We start from the raw sequence: 18,563 nt of genomic DNA, 5'->3' as shown, positions 1-18,563 counted from the left end.
ATATATTTAGTACTTGGTCCCTCCTTAGGTGTTAGTTCTTAGTAACTTTGCGTAAACTCACCATTTCCCATAGAAATTTTTGTTGTAACAAGTTACAACGATACTTCTGGAGTTACTGTAACTGTCTTGTCAAGCACGTCTTGATCTTTCTATTTTGGGGAGTGTGGTTGTAGTGATTATTATTATATTATCAAGTACTATGACTTTACGAAATATGCTGATACAAAAACTTTGGCAGCGGTGGGATTCGAACCCACGCCTCCGAAGAGACTGGTGCCTTAAACCAGCGCCTTAGACCGCTCGGCCACGCTACCGTTGTGGGTAAGGGTGGGATAACCAGCATAGACGCCATCCAAGGACTAATATCTAAATAAGGAAGCGATGCTGAACATGGCATCGCCATTTGGCAATTTTATTCGTCTCTTTCTAAAGTCTTCGTTCTTAGGAGGTCTGCACAAACTAACTAGGTTTGTCCACCCTTTTTTTTCATTTGTCCAGGTACCGTTCCAAAGATACCGGAAAAGAAGTTGTTTCGGTGCATTCTCTGGAGCTGCACCCCCATTTTTAATGGTATAGATCGTTTGTCCAACGTAAGTCCACTTTGTCCACCCAATTTTTTCATTTGTCCATCCACAGAACCATAGAAATCCATCTATGCAAATTTTGGAAAGTGTGAGGTTGGCACCCCCAAATGAAATTTTTTAACTGAACCCAGCTTTTTCAGGATTTTTGGAAGGTAGGCTTTCGAGTCGTTTATCTCTCAATAAAAGTAATCGTAGATATAAATGTCATGCATACTCTGAAAGAACAACTCTTCTAGTAATAAGTCTGAGAATTTCATCCATCTCGGCGCAACCGTTCGGTCATGACGAATTTTTAACTGAACAGTCAGAAGTCAGAAGGTCAGTTTACAGGTCGTTTATCTCTCAATAAAAGTAACCGTAGATAGAAATGTGATACCTATTCTGAAAGAGCAAATCTTCTAGTAATAAATCTGAGAATTTGGCATCTGCAAAATAAATTGTTTGATTCCTATTAGATATTAGTTTTCACTAATGCACCATTAATGGTGGATTATTTTGTGATTTAGAAAGAAACCAAAGTAAGGTTCTAAATTCACAAGAAGTGTGCACAAATCAAGCATCAATTTTATAATTAGATATTGATGGAAAAGTATCAGGAAGGCGCAAAAATGTAGTCGCCCAACGTGGGGCTCGAACCCACGACCCTGAGATTAAGAGTCTCATGCTCTACCGACTGAGCTAGCCGGGCACCTGAGCAATTCATATATTACTTCGTATAAAAGGGTACTGACATATTTTTTTTAATTAAAATAGTTCGAACATGAATGAACCATTTTTCAGAATCAATTATGATTGACCTAATTGAAATATATTAAAATTTTCCAATCAATGATCACAATTTTGGATTGCCAGCAATTTTAATGTGCTCATTAGAGCATGTATTGTCTACACTGATTGTGCCGAAACTTTTCCTAAGTTTTTGTGAATACCCTGCTGAATTGAAGTTAGTAGTTTGTTATTGCAAAACAGAAGGATATCAATTTATATGTAAATTGGTTCAAATTCATTTGTCAGGTTCCAAATTATGTATGTAAAAAAATTATTTAAGTGAGCTCGACATGGAGAGTAAGGGTAGTAAAGCGTGGCGATAAATGGAAAAACCTTGCTCTGCTCGATTGCTACTCGCACTTGGCCTTTTTTCGATCACCATTATCGGACCATTGCCGAACGCCGACGTAGGATTCAATCAGGCCTGTAAACGCTCACAAATCTCTTCCACACGTCGTGTAAACATGAAAGATACAACAAATCGACGAGAACCAATCAACCGAGCTCGTTTTTTCAATTCCCCATAACTTCCCCCAATCAACCATACGTGCGGATAAATATTTAACCGAAGATTAATGTTTCTTGGAGTATATGAGGAGAAAGGCTCTTTTCCTCTGGGGACTGTCCCAGTCACATCCCCTTATACTCTGGAGTCCGACCCCAGACTAGACACCCTCAGACTCCACGGTACTGAAATATTAGCTGCCAGGTCTCTTTCTTGTCTGAGTCACTTTTTTCTTTGCCAAGCCTCGATCACTTTGTGAAAGCGCACACCTTTGGGATTTGGCCGTTCATTAGATGTAAGACAAGACACATTGCCGTGTAGAAATGAAATATCTTCAGGGAGGACGTATTTCGATGTTTTTCACACGAGGACATTGAAGCATTGAAGTTTAAGAGGAATGATTATGAGCAAAGTATTCTGACGCATTCACCAATTCAGGTACTAATGAACTCGCCCTGATCACTTGCTGGGTTTGTAAATTTGCCTACAACTTTTTATATGAAAAATATCTGAATATATGAAAATTCAGATCTATAAAATGGTGAAGGTTTCAGTCACAAGGAACTGAAACCTTCACCTATTCTAATTGATATTAGGAACGATAATTGCTTTTGTTGTTGAGAGAAATTCTGCAAATTAATTCTGTAACTCCGAAATTATCAGATGATTATCATATGAGGGGTTCAGAGCTGAAGTGAATCAAGTCCATTCAGCCTTATTTTGAGATGAATGGCTTAGAAGTTGTTATCACCAATTAATTCAAAAGTAACGTCTTTATTTATTTTATTATTCTTATGTAAGCATATGCTCACATTCTAACTTTTTAAAATCTAAAGAAGTCACATTTGAATTAATGGGTGATAAACAACCTTTAAGCCATTCATCTCAAAATTAGGCTGAATGGACTTGGTTCACTTCAGCTCTGAACCCCCCATATACAGGGTCTTTCACGAGGAACCTCACCCATATTTATACGGGAAACTACTGAACGTATTTTCATGAAATTCAGCACTTATAAGTATTTCACGATGCTGATGAAATCTAAAATATTTTCAAGGCATGAGCACCTCCGGTTTTTCCGGAAATGACGTCAACTTCCGTTTTTCAAATTAGAACACCATTTTTTTATTGCAGAAATAGATTCCTTAGAAAATTTCAAGTTATTTTGATGTAACATTTTTCAGTTTTGGTTGGAAAATTCTCTCTGAGCGGGAAAATTCGAAAAAAAAATCGAAAATAGAGCTCCGCTGAAACAAGAATAACTTCGAGGATTTTGGATGGAAAATTTTCATTTTTGGCATTTTTCAAGATGTAAGATCGATTTTATAACTTAATACGAATTATCACCAAATTAATAGTAAACACAAAATGCTACTGAATAAAGAGGAATTTGGCAGATGTAATTAATGATATCTATCATTAAAAAAAAAGAATGTAAAACATGGTAAGTTTTTGCATATGGTTCATAAGGAATTATTTATTTATCACTGGAGAGAAAACCGATGGCCGATTAGTTGAAATAAAGAGGTTTCCGATACAAATTCGAATCAAAATTCGCCATCTATTTAGGAACAACCTGTAACTTTTTTTTCTTGCATATTAGGGTAGTAAAATCTAAAACATGGTTTAAGTAACAGTTCCTGAAAATTTCATCTTTTTGGCGTGAAGGGAAAAGAAATAGCTGAAAATTCAAGACGAAAAACAGTTTTTTGTGAATAACTCAGAAAATATCCATTTTAGGGCAAGGGTGTGATGCATACACTCACATTATTTTTTAACGTAAATTCAATATCTGCCATAAAAAAATGGGGTTCTAATTTGAAAAAATTGATTTTTCACGATTTTTTTATCCCTAACTTTGAAAGCGATTTTTTCACCCCCTGTATCATGAATCGCGATTTCGATTTTTAAAGTGGATACATCAATCTTACATCTTGAAAAATCCCAAAAATGAAAATTTTCCAGCCAAAAACATCGAAGTTATTCTTGTTTCAGCGGAGCTCTATTTTCGATCTTTTTTCGAATTTTCCGCTCAGAGAGAATTTTCCAAACAAAACTGAAAAATGTTACATCAAAATAACTTGAAATTTTCTAAGGAATCTATTTCTGCAATAGAAAAATGGTGTTCTAATTTGAAAAACGGAAGTTGACGTCATTTCCGGAAAAACCGGAGGTGCTCATGCCTTGAAAATATTTTAGATTTCATCAGCATCGTGAAATACTTGTAAGTGCTGAATTTCATGAAAATACGTTCAGTAGTTTCCCGTATAAATATGGGTGAGGTTCCTCTTGAAAGACCCTGTATATAATTTTAGGAGCAAGTACCGTCATACTTTTATGGCAACTGCAGAAGAAATGGAGAAATAAGTGAGGCAGCCTTTACCGTTAACCCTGACTTCAATTCGTTCGTACAAACGGGCACAAAGAATTGAATTTAACCTCATTTTTGCCATCAACAAATCAAACCCAATCGTTTGAGTGTATTTTCGGTTCAAAATAAGTCATATTCCGCTTCGTGCTACCATTTCGATAAATTTTTTTGACATCCCTTGCACCAGCTTGCACGAGCTAAGTTAATCTTGTTCTGAAGATATTTTTACAATGAAATTTCATTAATTCCTTATCTAAATTTTTCGTGAATTGACCTCTGCAGAAATTTTATATCGATATCCTACAGGATCCTCAATTTTTTTCATCATAATTCGAACATATTCAACCTTTCACATGAGAGGTCAAAAAAATAATCGCATGTTCGAAATCATTCCTACATCTATGAGAATTTCAAGCGAATACGAGTATATCGATCATTCTTTTGGCCTTGCAGGAATCCACTCTCTATGGAAGCCGTTGTTTTGCAGAAATGAAATTATGAGTTTTGAACATCTGCCCTCTGGGACGACCTGCTACGAAACTAGCTGCAATTCGATTTCGAACAAGTTTTTTTTTGGTTTGCCTCGGGACTCTCAGGAACTGGCGGAAACTTTGGAATTTAGTACTTTATCGAGTCTGTGTTTCTGCCGCACCTGTTTTGTTGTGAAATATTGAATCCAGATTTCCATGCGGAAGTAGATTTTAATGTAGGGTTGCAGTTTTTTCGTTTTTTGCATGTTTGAAAACTTGGCACTATTTCCTGAAACTTTTCAGGGTTTTCACTCCCAATCTCTGGAACAAAACCAATTAAAAAAAATTGAAATAAACGATTTGCTCCTGCGTAAATTTTTTGCAGAATCCTCCCAGAATAATAAATTCAAATTGACATTATTTCTCTACCAGAATGCTCCTACGAGACGAATGAGTTGATCTATGAAATTTCATTTCTTCCAAAAAATTGCAATTCTGATATGATGATGATGGTGATATCCTTTTTGAAATTAGTTTGTTATAGGTATATGAAAAATGCTGCAGAATTTTTACAAATGATGTTTAACAAATAAAAAAGCATCCAAGAAAGTTCTATTATTTATATTATAGTGAAATGAAAATCAAGCGATCTGAAGTATTAAATTTTTTTTTTTCAGATACTGTGCACAGCTTGGTAAGTATGGATTCCTCACTGCAACAACATTTTCAACCGAATAATAAAGAGAGTAGGACGTCAAAAACTCTATTTCTGCAAGAGAACGCCTTATCTTCAGAAAGTGGCACATCAAGGACTTGTCCAGAGGGAATATCAAATCCAGATAAAAGGACAAGTAATCAGAACCTACACAGAGGTTGATATGAGTTTTCCACTAATCAGAGCAGCGTACTCTCTAGTTTGAAACCATTGGCGTCGTTAGGAAACTCACACAGTGTTTAAGTGCTACTCTTTTCATGACAGAGGGAAGAAGAGCATGCAGAATATCGCCTATCCTGTCCTAACACGTTTTCACTGTTGCCATAACATTGCGATCGAAGACTTCAAGGGACGAGACATTCAGATCTAGGCCTAATGAACATTCAATTGTAGGTACCAAAGACCCTTAGTCTAATCATGGGGATATGTCTATAGTTTTACATACATAGGTACTTACTACAACGAAGATGGTTTTTGAGGAATTATAACGTACCATCAATCGTAAATGTGATCTCGGTCAAGCAAAGATGATTTTGATCATGGTTGTTGGTGCATCTTTTTGGTCTAGACCTAGATTCAGAAGATGGTCAGCTCACGCTGACGTATAGCTTGTGGAGATGTACAAGATTTATCTCAGGGATCCTATATTCCCCTATCCAAGTTGTGACGATGTACAGGGTGGGCAAATTTCGATGTTTTAGTACTACAGCTTTTAAACCAGAGGAGATAGACAAAATCTGATACCCCATTCTCGTTCTCTTTTTCTGAGAAACTTACAATAGTAATAGTGATTTTTGGCCACTTTCTTTTGTTTTCGAGTTATAAGCAAAAATTGAAAAAATGGCGTTATCGAAATAAATTTATATCTCCGCTAATACTGATGATAGAGCTCTGAAATTGAAACATTATACAGGCACTTTTTTACGTAGAATCCAGTGGCGTGATCGCCTTTTTAGCAGGATTTTTAATTACGAAGCTATCACCCAAAGTTATGTTTTTTTAAATGGGAACACTAGTTTTCTGTGCAATTTTTTGAAAGCTTAATTTTTACTGATTTCAAAAATATATAACATCATATGGTTTGTATCAATATAAATAATAGAAAATGGTCAAAAATCTTTTTTCTCAATATTTCTATGGTTTCAACTTTTGACGAGCACAGAAAAATAGAGTTTCCTATAACGAAAGCAGTCTCCTTCCGGCAATGTCATTCTTTCTATGCTTTTAACCAATTTTCACAAAATTTGAATCAAGATTTATTTAATAAATTTTCATAATAATGGAAAGACTTATAGAAGGAGGCAGTGGTAATCATACGATGCTATATGTTTCTGTGCTCATCAAAAGTTGAAACCATAGAAATATTGAGAAAAAAGGTTTTTGACCATTTTCTATCATTTGTATCGAAACAAACCATATGAATTGAATAGGTCTTTTTTTGCTATAAGCAGAGTTAAGCACTCTCTCCCATTGGTCACCATTTTCAGTATTTACTATAGCCTAGTTTATAGTAATATTAGCTACAACATTGTATTGTGGGGAAATTCAACATGTGCGAATCGCATTTTTATCACGCAAAAGCGTATTGTTCGCATGATGCTCGGTCTGGGGCCGCTGGACTCGTGTAGACCCTCATTTATTAAATATAGAATCCTACCAGTACCTTGTATTTATATATATAATTGTGTGTTATTGATTAAGGAAAATATCCACAAATTAAGTAAGTCTTCCGATTACCATGATTATGGAACAAGGAATGGTGACATTCTGTGCACCACTAAGCATAGAACCACAAAATTTGAAAGTTCCCCGTATTATCAGGGTTCCAAATTGTTCAACCACCTTCCTGTAGAAATGAGATGCCTTGACTGTCGTCGGTTCAAAAAGGCTGTCAAATCCTTATTGTTGAATAAAGGATATTATTGTGTGGCGGAATATTTAAATGACAAATTGTCCTAGAAATTTTATTTTTTATTGATTAACGTTTTTTACTATTAATTGTGTGTTATTGTATATTTGTATTATTTTTATTGTTTGTAATTGTATAATGACGTATCCTATACATATCTATGTGTCAGAAAGGATTCAATATATTATTATTATATTATGACATTATATATTTTTGAAATCAGAAAAAATTAAGCTTTCAAAAAATTGCACAGAAAACTAGTGTTCCCATTTAAAAAAACATAACTTTGGGTAATAGCTTCGTAATTAAAAATCCTGCTGAAAAGGCGAGCACGCCACTGGATTCTACTTAAAAAAGTGCCTGTATAATGTTTCAATTTCAGAGCTCTATCATCAGTATTAGCGGAGAAATAAATTTATTTCAATATCGCCATTTTTCCAATTTTTGCTTATAACTCAAAAACAGAAGAAAGTGGGCCAAAATGACCACTACAATTGTTAGTTTCTCAGAAAAAGAGAACGAGAATGGGGTATCAGATTTTGTCTATCTCCTCTGGTTTAAAAACTGTAGTGCTAAAACATCGAAATTTGCCCACCCTGTACAATGAAAGCAAAAAATAATATTAATGGCCTAGACTATCATACTGATTTCTCGTAGATTTTTTGACCTCCAAGAACAGAAATGTTTATTCATATTATACTGTACAGGGTGGGCAAAATTCGTTGTCTACTGAGGGGATCGCGAGAACTATAGCAGCTAGAAGAAAACGGATGACACACACTTTTTTCATGACTAATCCAAATATTAAAACAGAATTGGCCTATCAATTTTAGATTTCGAGTTATAAACAAAAATTGATATTTTGAGGATTCCGAAAAATTTTCATAACTTTTTTGTCTTCGAAGTTACTTACAAATCTGAAACTTGACCCTTCTTAAGCACTTTCATACGTAGAATCTACTGACAAAATTGTTTTCGCAATCAAAAGTAAGAATTTCAATAAAAGTTTGCATTTAAAAATGAAAGTTCAATTAATGATTCGAAATGAAAAAAATATTTTGCGCTCATCAGTGGATTCTACGTAGAAATACAGAAGAAGGTTTAATTTTCAGATTTGTAGCTTCAAAGACAAAAAAGTTATGAGAACTTTACGAAATTGTCAAACTCAAAAACGAAGTATCGTAGGAGGCTGCGTTTTTCACCATTTTTTGTTTCTCCGAAAATGAACTCGGAAATGTGTCATCGATTTTCTTCTAGCTGCTTAGTTCTCGAGATCCTCTCAGTAGACAACGAATTTTGCCCATCCTGTATACTGAATTGCATACCCTGCTCGCATAACCGTCACACATTAAATCCTCTAAATGATGCAGTTCCAGTGCTGGTTGAACATAATTATGTCGTATGAAATTTTCTGCGTGCCAAAAAATGAGTTTCCCTGGCGGAAATATGACTACACCACTGGACTTATTCCTGGAATCATCGTTGATCCTGCCCTCCTTCTTTTTAGGCGATAGCAGGAAGCTCGTTAAGGAATATCGCCTCGTTGGGGCAGTTGTCAAAGATAAGACGCCTCCTGAAGGTTCCAACTTGATAATTCCGTCACATAAAGCTTTTGCTTTCCTCGGATACGGCCCCTTGGACAGGCAACTATAATTATCAGGAGCGAATTGTTGGATTCCGGTGTGATACCGTTGAAAGGGATAGGGGACAGCACCCTGATTCATTTATCGATTTTGTCTAAAATTGTTCAATAGGAAACCTTTCATTGAAAGTGAAGGCCGATAGAGAGCCAGCAGTTTCGAAAGAATTATCCTTCTAATAATAATAAAGATAACATTCACATTTCCTTCGATTTAGTGAATATCATTTTTTATTAGTTTCGTTGAGAAGATATAAAAAAAAAATTCAATTTGGGGCGTTTTTCATGTTGATACACAAGCTAACTTCTTCCACGGAATCACCCAGTATTTCACAGAAATCTTTGTCGAATAAAATATCATGCAATCATGCACATGAAAAATAAGTTTGTCTGAACATTGTTTAGTTCGCATCTAAGCTATTTTTTACATTCACATGTGGTGGTTAATGAATTCTGATAATATAGAAATAATGATATTTTTGAGATTATCAGAAAGGAAGAGGACAAGAGCAAGTGGTTTGTAGAAAATGTTTTTGCGTTGAAAGTTTTACACTGTTATAGAAAATTCCATTGGAAAAACTAGTGTGCACTGAGTGCATATTCTGAACGCATTACAATAATTCCAATTCGCTATTACAGCAAATTCCATTAGTTAACTAGGGAAATTGGCCATTGAATGCATATCATATACCTACTCGATGCAATAATTTCAAAATATCCTAATCTAGAAATAAATTATCTGGTTGGGGGCCTCTATTATTCAGAAGCTGATTTTACGAAACAATATTGTTCAACGACTCATATTGAATTGTGAATAAACATAACGTTTTAAAGTCAATATCAGTCTGCTGCTCGAACACAAGATACCACCCACGTCTTCCAGCTTTCTCATTATGACTATAAAAATAACAAAATGCAAAGAATCCGACTCTTGAAACTAAGTAGGACGCTATCTAATGGAGATTAGAACGTTTTATAAAATAATGGTATATTTTTTCGTATATAATGCGCAGTTTTCGAGTAGTTTGATGTTCAAAAAATTGAAACGTATCTGTAAAATTTGAGAAATTGGTTACTTTGGCTGAATACAACTGTTTTGAAGATCCACAGATGTGTAGTGTCACAGATTTAGCTAGTTATTTTGAAGGTAATTTTGTTTTCCCAGGGGTGGCACAGCTCATTATGAAAACTTAAAAAGGCTATATATTTTCATCAGGGCCGAATCGAAAAAAATAGTAGATATAGGAAAAAAGTGTTTCTTTTGACCTCAAGAATCTATTGTTAAAATATTTGTACGAGCCAAAGACTCACCCAGTATTTTGCCGTGTTTCGGAGCTCATTCCTGAGCTTGAAGATTGAGAGAATGGAGTCTGTGTGTATTTTTCTCACTGAATCATTAGGTGGGAAAAACGTTAAGGATCAGAAGAGCTTCATCATGAAATATCATAAAAAAATTTAAACGTCCCGATGGGTTGATTTTCTCAAGGTCTGTTGAGCTGCGTCGTTCAGCGCAAACAAGTAGAAACAACACCATCCAGGCGAAAGCCCCGGATAGGAGGCCATTGCTCTGCCAAGCTTGTCCCACTTTAACAACTGAGATATATTCGCCAATCCACAGCCTGCAGCCAAGAAACGTGCCCTTTTAAAATTCCAAAAACGTAACGTGTCCGCACGTGACAAGGTTAATTTTATGAACGTATTGCACAGCGCCTTGAGAAAGAGCAGAACTTTATTGATTTCCACATTTTTTTGTAGTTGTTTTCTTCAGTACCGACGTAAACAGAAATACTCTCAACAAGTCGAAGAAATGATGGTGGATTCATTAATCCGAAGCCAGGACGATGAACTCAGTTGTCCTGATTCGATCTGTATTTTGGTTACAAAGAGGGAAGAGCTACGTGTAAAAAACTTAAACGTTGGTAACGTTGCTATAAAACTAGACTGAAACGACGACTTGAAAAATTCAAACCCTCTTCCAACTATCTGTGTTTATCACGTCCCTGACTTATTCTTCTTTGACCAACTAACATGGAAAGATATGGAGATAAAAAAAGAGATATGGAGAAAAACACTTCTTGGGTTTACTACGCTAGAGTTGGAAACAGCGGAGAAAAGCAAGCGGTTTCACTAAAAGCAATCCAAAAGCAATTGTTTCAGGCCCTTTTGCCCACCGTTACCCAAATTCATCACTCCACAAAATAGATTTCGTACAGAAAATAATACAATACGGCCAAATCGTTCGGCATACAAACGATACCAGATTCACAATGAACTGGTTTCGTTTGAAAAGCCGAGGTAGTTTATTAGATGAATAGCCGCATGCTAGGAATGAATTCGGCAAAGCTCGCGATATAAATTTCTTCGATTAGGCAATTAGGCGAAAAGTTCCGTATAAAGAGGATGGTTCAGTGCCAAAATTCGATTTTGGCCTCGGTTACTTCTTTGTCGGAATCGAACAGAGTTGAGATTTGTTAGTTCGAGTTTTGTGAAGAATTGGGTTGTTGAAGAAGGTTGTTTCAATAACAGGGCCAGTTTATCTATCAAAATTTTCATGAGGATGGCATAGGGAAGCAAGAAGCTGTTTCTTATCGAACACAAGGAAACTTATGATGTTAAAAAGAGAATGGCAGATCTGATTCTTATAATTATCCAGTTTTTTTGCCTCAATTCATAGATTCTCCCACAAGAATTGAATTCACGTCAAGAACATGGACTTTTGACTGAAGCACCTGATCCTCCATCACCTAGTCAGAGGTCACGAATTGGGTCTCTTAAGAAATATATATGTTTGAGTCTTTGCAGCATCAAATTGCACCAAATTTCTTTTGTCCCCTTCGTTTAACTTCTTGAGATATTTTTTCTGATTGGCTGAAATCGATGTTGAATAGTTAAATGTACATAGCTCAACTGCAGGTAGAGCACAACCAGATTATTTCAAATCTCCTTTATGTATAGGGATCCAATTCCTATTGTAGAAAGTACTGGCTGTTTTGTTCGATTGGTTCGATAGGTTTGGAATCACCTGGTACATTTTTTGAATTTTTGGCGAGAATGTCTTACCTACACATCCCACTCGGTTGGTATTTCTATACCAACCAATAGAAACCTTGAATTCAATCCTGGCTCCGTAGATCTCAATAAGGGTGAAACATATCCAAAAAACACCTTATACACTGCACCTCGAAATTCATGAGGAAACCTAATTATTTGAAAACAGTATAGGAAACAGCACATAAGGTCAAATGTTTTTCATAACTGCATATTTCGTTTTAGAAATTATTTCAGTTGTATAGGTATTCAATGTGAAGTGATGTGACATAAAATTGAAGATGATATTTTTGCTACGTGGATCAGAATTTTCAGTTACTCCTCAAATGATTTTCCATAATTTCTATAATTTGGCATCAATGAGTCAGTCTGCTTCCAGTTTCTAATTATTATTATTGATAATGGGCAATACAACACAAAATACCTCTAACGGTGACAAAATCCCAAAGGAACTTCTAGAGAACTCCCAATAATGATTCAACTATTATCAGAATCCAATTCGAAGGCCCAAGTTTAAATGCTTATTATGTTTTCCGAGTTTCTCGAACTTGTTAAATAACCTGCTCTTGCAGACGATACAGTTGATTTATACTGCAGCAATTTGTGTAACCGAGCCATTTTCTAGGTCTGAAGAGTATCCGTTTCTCCTCTCCTCTTCTTTCAGCTGAAGATATAACCCTATCGGGAAAGTTAGTCTGGAACAAAAAGTTAATTAAAGTTCGTGGTTTCCATTATGGCCTCGTATTGGGATCAGTTTCGTTGTTCTGAAAATGACTAATTATTTGAGATTCACTCTTGCTTCCGAGGTACTGAGTATTATTCTTGTTGCATATATTCGTTGCATTCCTTATCATTCACGATGAAAAGTTGGATGAATGTTCGTTTTTCTAATTTCGACACTTTTTAAAATTAATTAACGTTTTGCAAAAAAAATCTGACAGGGACACTTGTATAGACGTTTTTTGGGGTTCTCTTCTTTGGTCGACCACTTCCTCTTTTTCTTTGAAAGCTTGCTATTTAATAAATACAGTTCGCTTGGAAAATTTAATAGCAGATGCTAAGAATTACCTTTAGACACAGAATACCTTCAATTCTATAGCCCAGTTGACGAATTTTTTTGAACGCACCTTGTTTGAGCCAGGGTAGATATATTGTAAACTAAAATAATTTTTATGCCTTTTTCATAACCTTATACTGTTCATCGAGGAATCCACTGGTTCGAGAAAAAAGAAATAAATTCGATTTATGTCCCCTTAAGTGCTATCAGGGAAAACCTACATAAAGCATCATTTCTTTCTACCCTCCCACTCGATTTTTCATAAGTTACACAATATACGTCCATGGGAAAAATATCCCCGGACGTATATATCTCGAAAATGGATGTCCGCCGCCCCTTCCACGGAATCTTCTCGCGGAAAACCTGCTATATTATGTAGGTTAGGGAAAACTTTCAACATCTCAGTCATCCCCACACGAACGTAGTTTATATGATTGTGGAAAGTTTGGACTGGCGTAGTTATTCATCAACTGAAATTTAGTTGGGGTGTGTACAGACGCTACCTTTATTACTCAACTTTGAACGTATAATTTGTTTGGAAGTCATATCGGATGACAGAATTTAATTTGCGAAGTCTGAACCAGCTTTTTAGTCCTTCTCACTGTGAGCTGTCACTGGAGCAGGAGCAGATATGTATGAGCACTATTAGCATACTTTTTCTGGTGTCTGATCCAGCTTTGTCATCATCATCATTATCATTGCTGTATCCCGTTACCGAGAATAAATCTACAAAAAGACTCAAAAACAAAACTACCGGTGCGATCAAATAATTTCTTAGGGCTAATTGCGACTGTGTGCCCTCCTGTCACTGAAGAGACCCAACCGTGACCTACAGATCCTTTCACACTCCGGGCATGGATAGTCACCAACCAGATATGGGCGTCGCTGTATTCTTCTCGAGTCTCCATTATAACTGTGAACCAAAGACGTCCACTGTGATCTGTCTAACGCTAGTTGTTCCTAGTTATGATTGGCATTAACTGATTTTAGGAATTGATGTAGTATATCCTTAAACCGTTTACTGGCCCCCTGGATTCCGAGCTCCCTCTGTGAATTCACCATACAGAGCTCTTTTGGGAAGTCTTGTGTCTTGCATCCTCAGAATGTGGCCGCTCCATCTGAGTCGGGCCCTCGTTACTCGAGTCTCAATTGTTATACAACTCGCGCGTTGCAAGACTTCTGCATTTGAAACTTTGTGGAACCTTCTGATGTGCATTATTTTTCTCAGATGACGTTGCTGCGTCTGTTCAAGCTGTTTAATTTGTCGCCTGTAGGGCGTCCAGCTTTCGCTTCCGCAAAGAAGCGTTGGTAGGACCACTGCTTTGTAAACAGCTGTCTTGGTCTTCAGATTGAGGTCGTGATCTTGAATCACTCTGTCCTTTAGCTTCCAGAATGCCGGTGATGCCGAATTGATATGGTTGTGTATTTCCGTGTCCAGGTTAGCCCTAGTATTTATGAAGCTTCCCAAATATTTGAACTGCTCGACCTGTACTAAAGTTTCATCTTTCAGGCTTTCTGGCGGAGTTAACCTTGGGTTTGTCAATATTTCCAGGTTTGTAAGAAATCAGTTGTATAACCAAGTTACATGCTGGAAAGCATCGCTTTCCACATTTATTAGAAAAATAACTACATAGGTACCTATTGCATATCTGCTCTCGTGTCATCAATGATTTATTGAGTCTCTTCTTGGAAACGAGATGAAACTCTCGTGGGCATCACTAGTTACTGAAGTTTTTTGTAATGATCAAACTGTAGCTGTAAGCATATAACAAAACTGAAATTCTTTTCGAAAGGTATTATTTATTTCTGAAAATGGATCTTCATGGAGTCTCGAATGGTTCAGAGGAGCCCCGTTTCCAGCGAAACAGGCACCCTCCACCAATATTGTCCGTCTATTTGTTTACGTACACCATCCGGAAAAACTTTTCCATCCCTTGTCGTCGCTCTAATCCTCGGGACTCGTATAAATCGTGTTTATCTTCCGCTAAGATTGAATGACTCAGAAGAGAAGGAGCAGGCAGAAGCGAATAAAATAGGATCTTCAAAGGGTATCAGGATGGGAGTAGTAAGGTTTAACAAAAACAGTATTGTAATTAACTGAATTTTAACCTGTAGGTATGCCCCTCCTCTTCATCTTCAATAAGTTTGTTGGATACTGACCTAATGGATAAGAATGCTCTGAAGCAAAAAAAAAAATCATACAATGATATTCTATATGAAGTATCGTAATATTGTGGTACCTAGCGTTCATTTTGAAATTAATTAATATTAATTTCGGAATCCTTCATAAACGACCAGTTTTATAATCAAACTTCGTTCAATTTCAAAGGTTTTTTTACCCTACTGGGCCTACTGACACTAAAGAACGCTTTAAGCTCAGAGGGACTTTAAATTTGATTATAAAAATGAACATTATGAGCTGCACAGAATAATTCCCCTGCGAAGTTACAATCATTTTTAATCACCATACTTCATCAAATCAATATACGTTTATCCCAAAAATTTACGAAACTCGAATCAATAAGACCTTCGCAATGATTTGTCCTACTGTTCAATAACTCAATAAAAAAAATTGCTTTGAAAATTTTGTGTGAAAATAATGACTGTACTTAGACAATTTTAATTTTGATATCTTGTACAGCTGTAAAAAATGAGTTTTGACAATCTACTTTCAACGTCTCGAACAATAAATGCGTTGTTCCACATGCCTCAATGGTACACAAATGTATCCCCATTGAAATCCTGGTCAGAGATGCGATATCAATCTCTCATCCAACCTACATTATGGGACAATCAAAACCGATGAGCACCATCTGTCCGATTGCTTTCTGACCAAGGGATCATCACCTACAGCCCTTAAGGGACGATTTTGCGGTAATGAGGTGATTAGGATTCGGCAGAGAGAAGGTGAGTTTTATTGTATCCTCCGTAGGCGGGACTTGGGAGGTCGTAACCCCAGTTTTTTATGGTGGTTTGAGCCAAATCCCTTGTATCGGCAGTAACCTGATAACCTCCGATTTGTGATGACTTCTTTCATGGTACGCGCGTGATGCATAAGGGATGAGGTGGGTCAGCCCTGTGATATGTTCTTCATGGGAAAATCTCGATATGAATTTTTTTATGAACAGACACAGAAGTGTGGGGAAAAAGGGTTTCACACAGATGCAATACAGGATTGGGCTGATTCAAATCAAATGATGTGAATCACGATATAAATAGTGATTCATATCAGCTGTTTTTTTCGACCAAAATCATGATATAGATCAAGCTTATTTTTTTTCTCCTATATAACGCAATTTCATAACATATTCTTCAAGAAAAAAAATGGAATATCTCCAAAAAAATATCGGAAATGGAAGCCAACTTATACATATATGTTCTTTTTTCCTTCTGTATCAGATTAGAACAAAACCTCCACGACAAAAATGGCATAATTTCCTCCTTCACAATTCTCCACAGACAATGCACCGCATCAAGATATGCACTCACGTCCCCACATTTTAAACAGTAATACCATGGGACTCACAAAGACATTATTAACATCCTCGGAGGCTAGACACGTTCCAACAAGACCGACTTCAAGTGAACTAAAATATTGGTGCTTGCAACATGCTGGGTTTTTCCAGACCAAGTATGCATTTCCACGTGAAGTGGTGACAACCGGGACCTGAGTGCATCTTTGTCTCTTGACAGGCCGTATTTCAAGGTCCCACTGAACTTTCCAGGCTTCAAAACAGCTTTTAACAGCGTCCCGGTGTGCGAACAGCTTCACACCATTTCTGTTTAATTAGAACGTGTGTCGGGATGCACTTATCATAATTGAATTCATGTGAAAATTTACGGTGGTTGATCTATTTGAGAGAGTCTAGACTTGATGCAGTAAGAGAAATATGCAGGGTGAGTCTTTGACTCGTACAATTATATTAACAGTAGATTCTTGAGGCCAAAAAAAACATTTTTTTCCTTTACCTTTTTTTCCGAATCAGCACCTTTCAAAAGATGCAGGTTGTTGAAAAACCATAAAAAAATTCTTAGTTCTATCTCACAGACGGTTTTATTGAACAAAATGAATTTCGGAATATAGTTTTTCATTTATTTCATAAATCGTTTTCGAACCCAACTCTTGAAACTAAGTTGGACGCTATCTAATTAATATTTGAACGTTTTTTAAAATAAAAGGATCTCTTCTTATTTTATCGTATAATGCGCTGTTCCAAGTCCTGCAAATGAAAAAGCCCTTAGAATATCGTTCCTTGAGGGTTTTTAAATACATACACCGAGTTTCAAACCCTTTATTCATTTTAGAGACCTATTTTCGATGTTTTTTTTATTATTAGAAATAGGGGTGACATTTTCACTTCCAAGTCCTGCAAATGAAAAATCTCTTGGAATATCGTTTCTTGAGAGTTTATAAATACATACACCGAATTTCAAACCCTTTATTCATTTTTAAGACCTATTTTCGAATTAGTATTTTGTTGACTCTGAGGAGAGGGGGTGAAATTCACCCTTCTAAGTCCTGCAAATGAAAAAGCTTACGGAATATCGTTCCTTGAGGGTTTATAAATATATACACCAAATTTTAAACCCTTTATTCATTTTTTAGACCTATTTTCGAATTATTTTGTGGACTCTGAGAAGAGGGGGTTAAATTAACCCTTCCAAGTACTGCAAATGAAAAATTTTTTGGAATATCGTTCCTTGAGGGTTTATAAATACATACACCGAATTTCAAACCCTTTATTCATTTCTGAGACCTATTTTCGAAGTTTTTTTTATTATTAGAAATAGGGGTGAAATTCACCCTTCCAAGTCATGCAAATGAAGAACCTCTTGGAATATCGTTCCTTGAGTGTTTATAAATACATACACCGAATTTCAAACCCTTTATTCATTAATAAGACCTATTTTCGATTTATTCAGTGGATTCTGAGGAGAGGGGGTGAAATTCACCCGAGAATTCACCCTTCCAAGTCCTGCAAATTAAAAAGCTCTTAGACTATCGTTCCTTGAGGGTTTGTAAATACATACACCGAATTTCAAACCCGTTATTCATTTTTAAGACCTATTTTCGATTTATTCAGTGGATTCTGAGGAGAGGGGGTGAAATTCACCCTTCCAAGTCCTGCAAATGAAAAAGATCTTGAAATATCGTTCCTTGAGGGTTCGTAAATACATACACCGAATTCCAAACTCTTTATTCATTTTTAAGACCTATTTTCGATTTATTCTGTGGACTCCCAGAGGAGGGGGTGAAATTCACCCGTCCAAGTCCTGCAAATGAAAAAGCTCTTGTAATATCGTTCCTTGAGGGCTTATAAATACATACACCGAATTTCAAACCCTTTATTCATTTTTAATACCTATTTTCGATTTATTCTGTGGACTCTGAGGAGAGGGGGTGAAATTAACCCTTCCAAGTCCTGCAAATGAAAAAGCTCTTGGAATATCGTTCCTTGAGGGTTTATAAATACATACACCAAATTTCAAACCCTTT

General features: G+C 36.2%; 2 non-coding genes across 2 annotated transcripts; both read right to left on the bottom strand.

Moving 5' to 3' along the window:
• Positions 1 to 232: 232 nt before the first annotated feature.
• Positions 233 to 314, bottom strand: Trnal-aag. Its single transcript has one exon. It is a non-coding gene; the product is annotated as a tRNA-Leu (tRNA).
• An 885-nt stretch (positions 315 to 1,199) lies between these two features.
• On the bottom strand, positions 1,200 to 1,272 carry Trnak-cuu. The gene has a single exon. It is a non-coding gene; the product is annotated as a tRNA-Lys (tRNA).
• Between the last annotated feature and the right edge of the window lie 17,291 nt (positions 1,273 to 18,563).

This window comes from Coccinella septempunctata, chromosome 4 (assembly GCF_907165205.1).
Source record: "Coccinella septempunctata chromosome 4, icCocSept1.1, whole genome shotgun sequence".
In the NCBI taxonomy this organism is placed as follows: domain Eukaryota; kingdom Metazoa; phylum Arthropoda; class Insecta; order Coleoptera; family Coccinellidae; genus Coccinella; species Coccinella septempunctata.
Note: the sequence above shows the minus strand (reverse complement) of the source record. Positions and strands in the feature narration are given on the sequence as shown.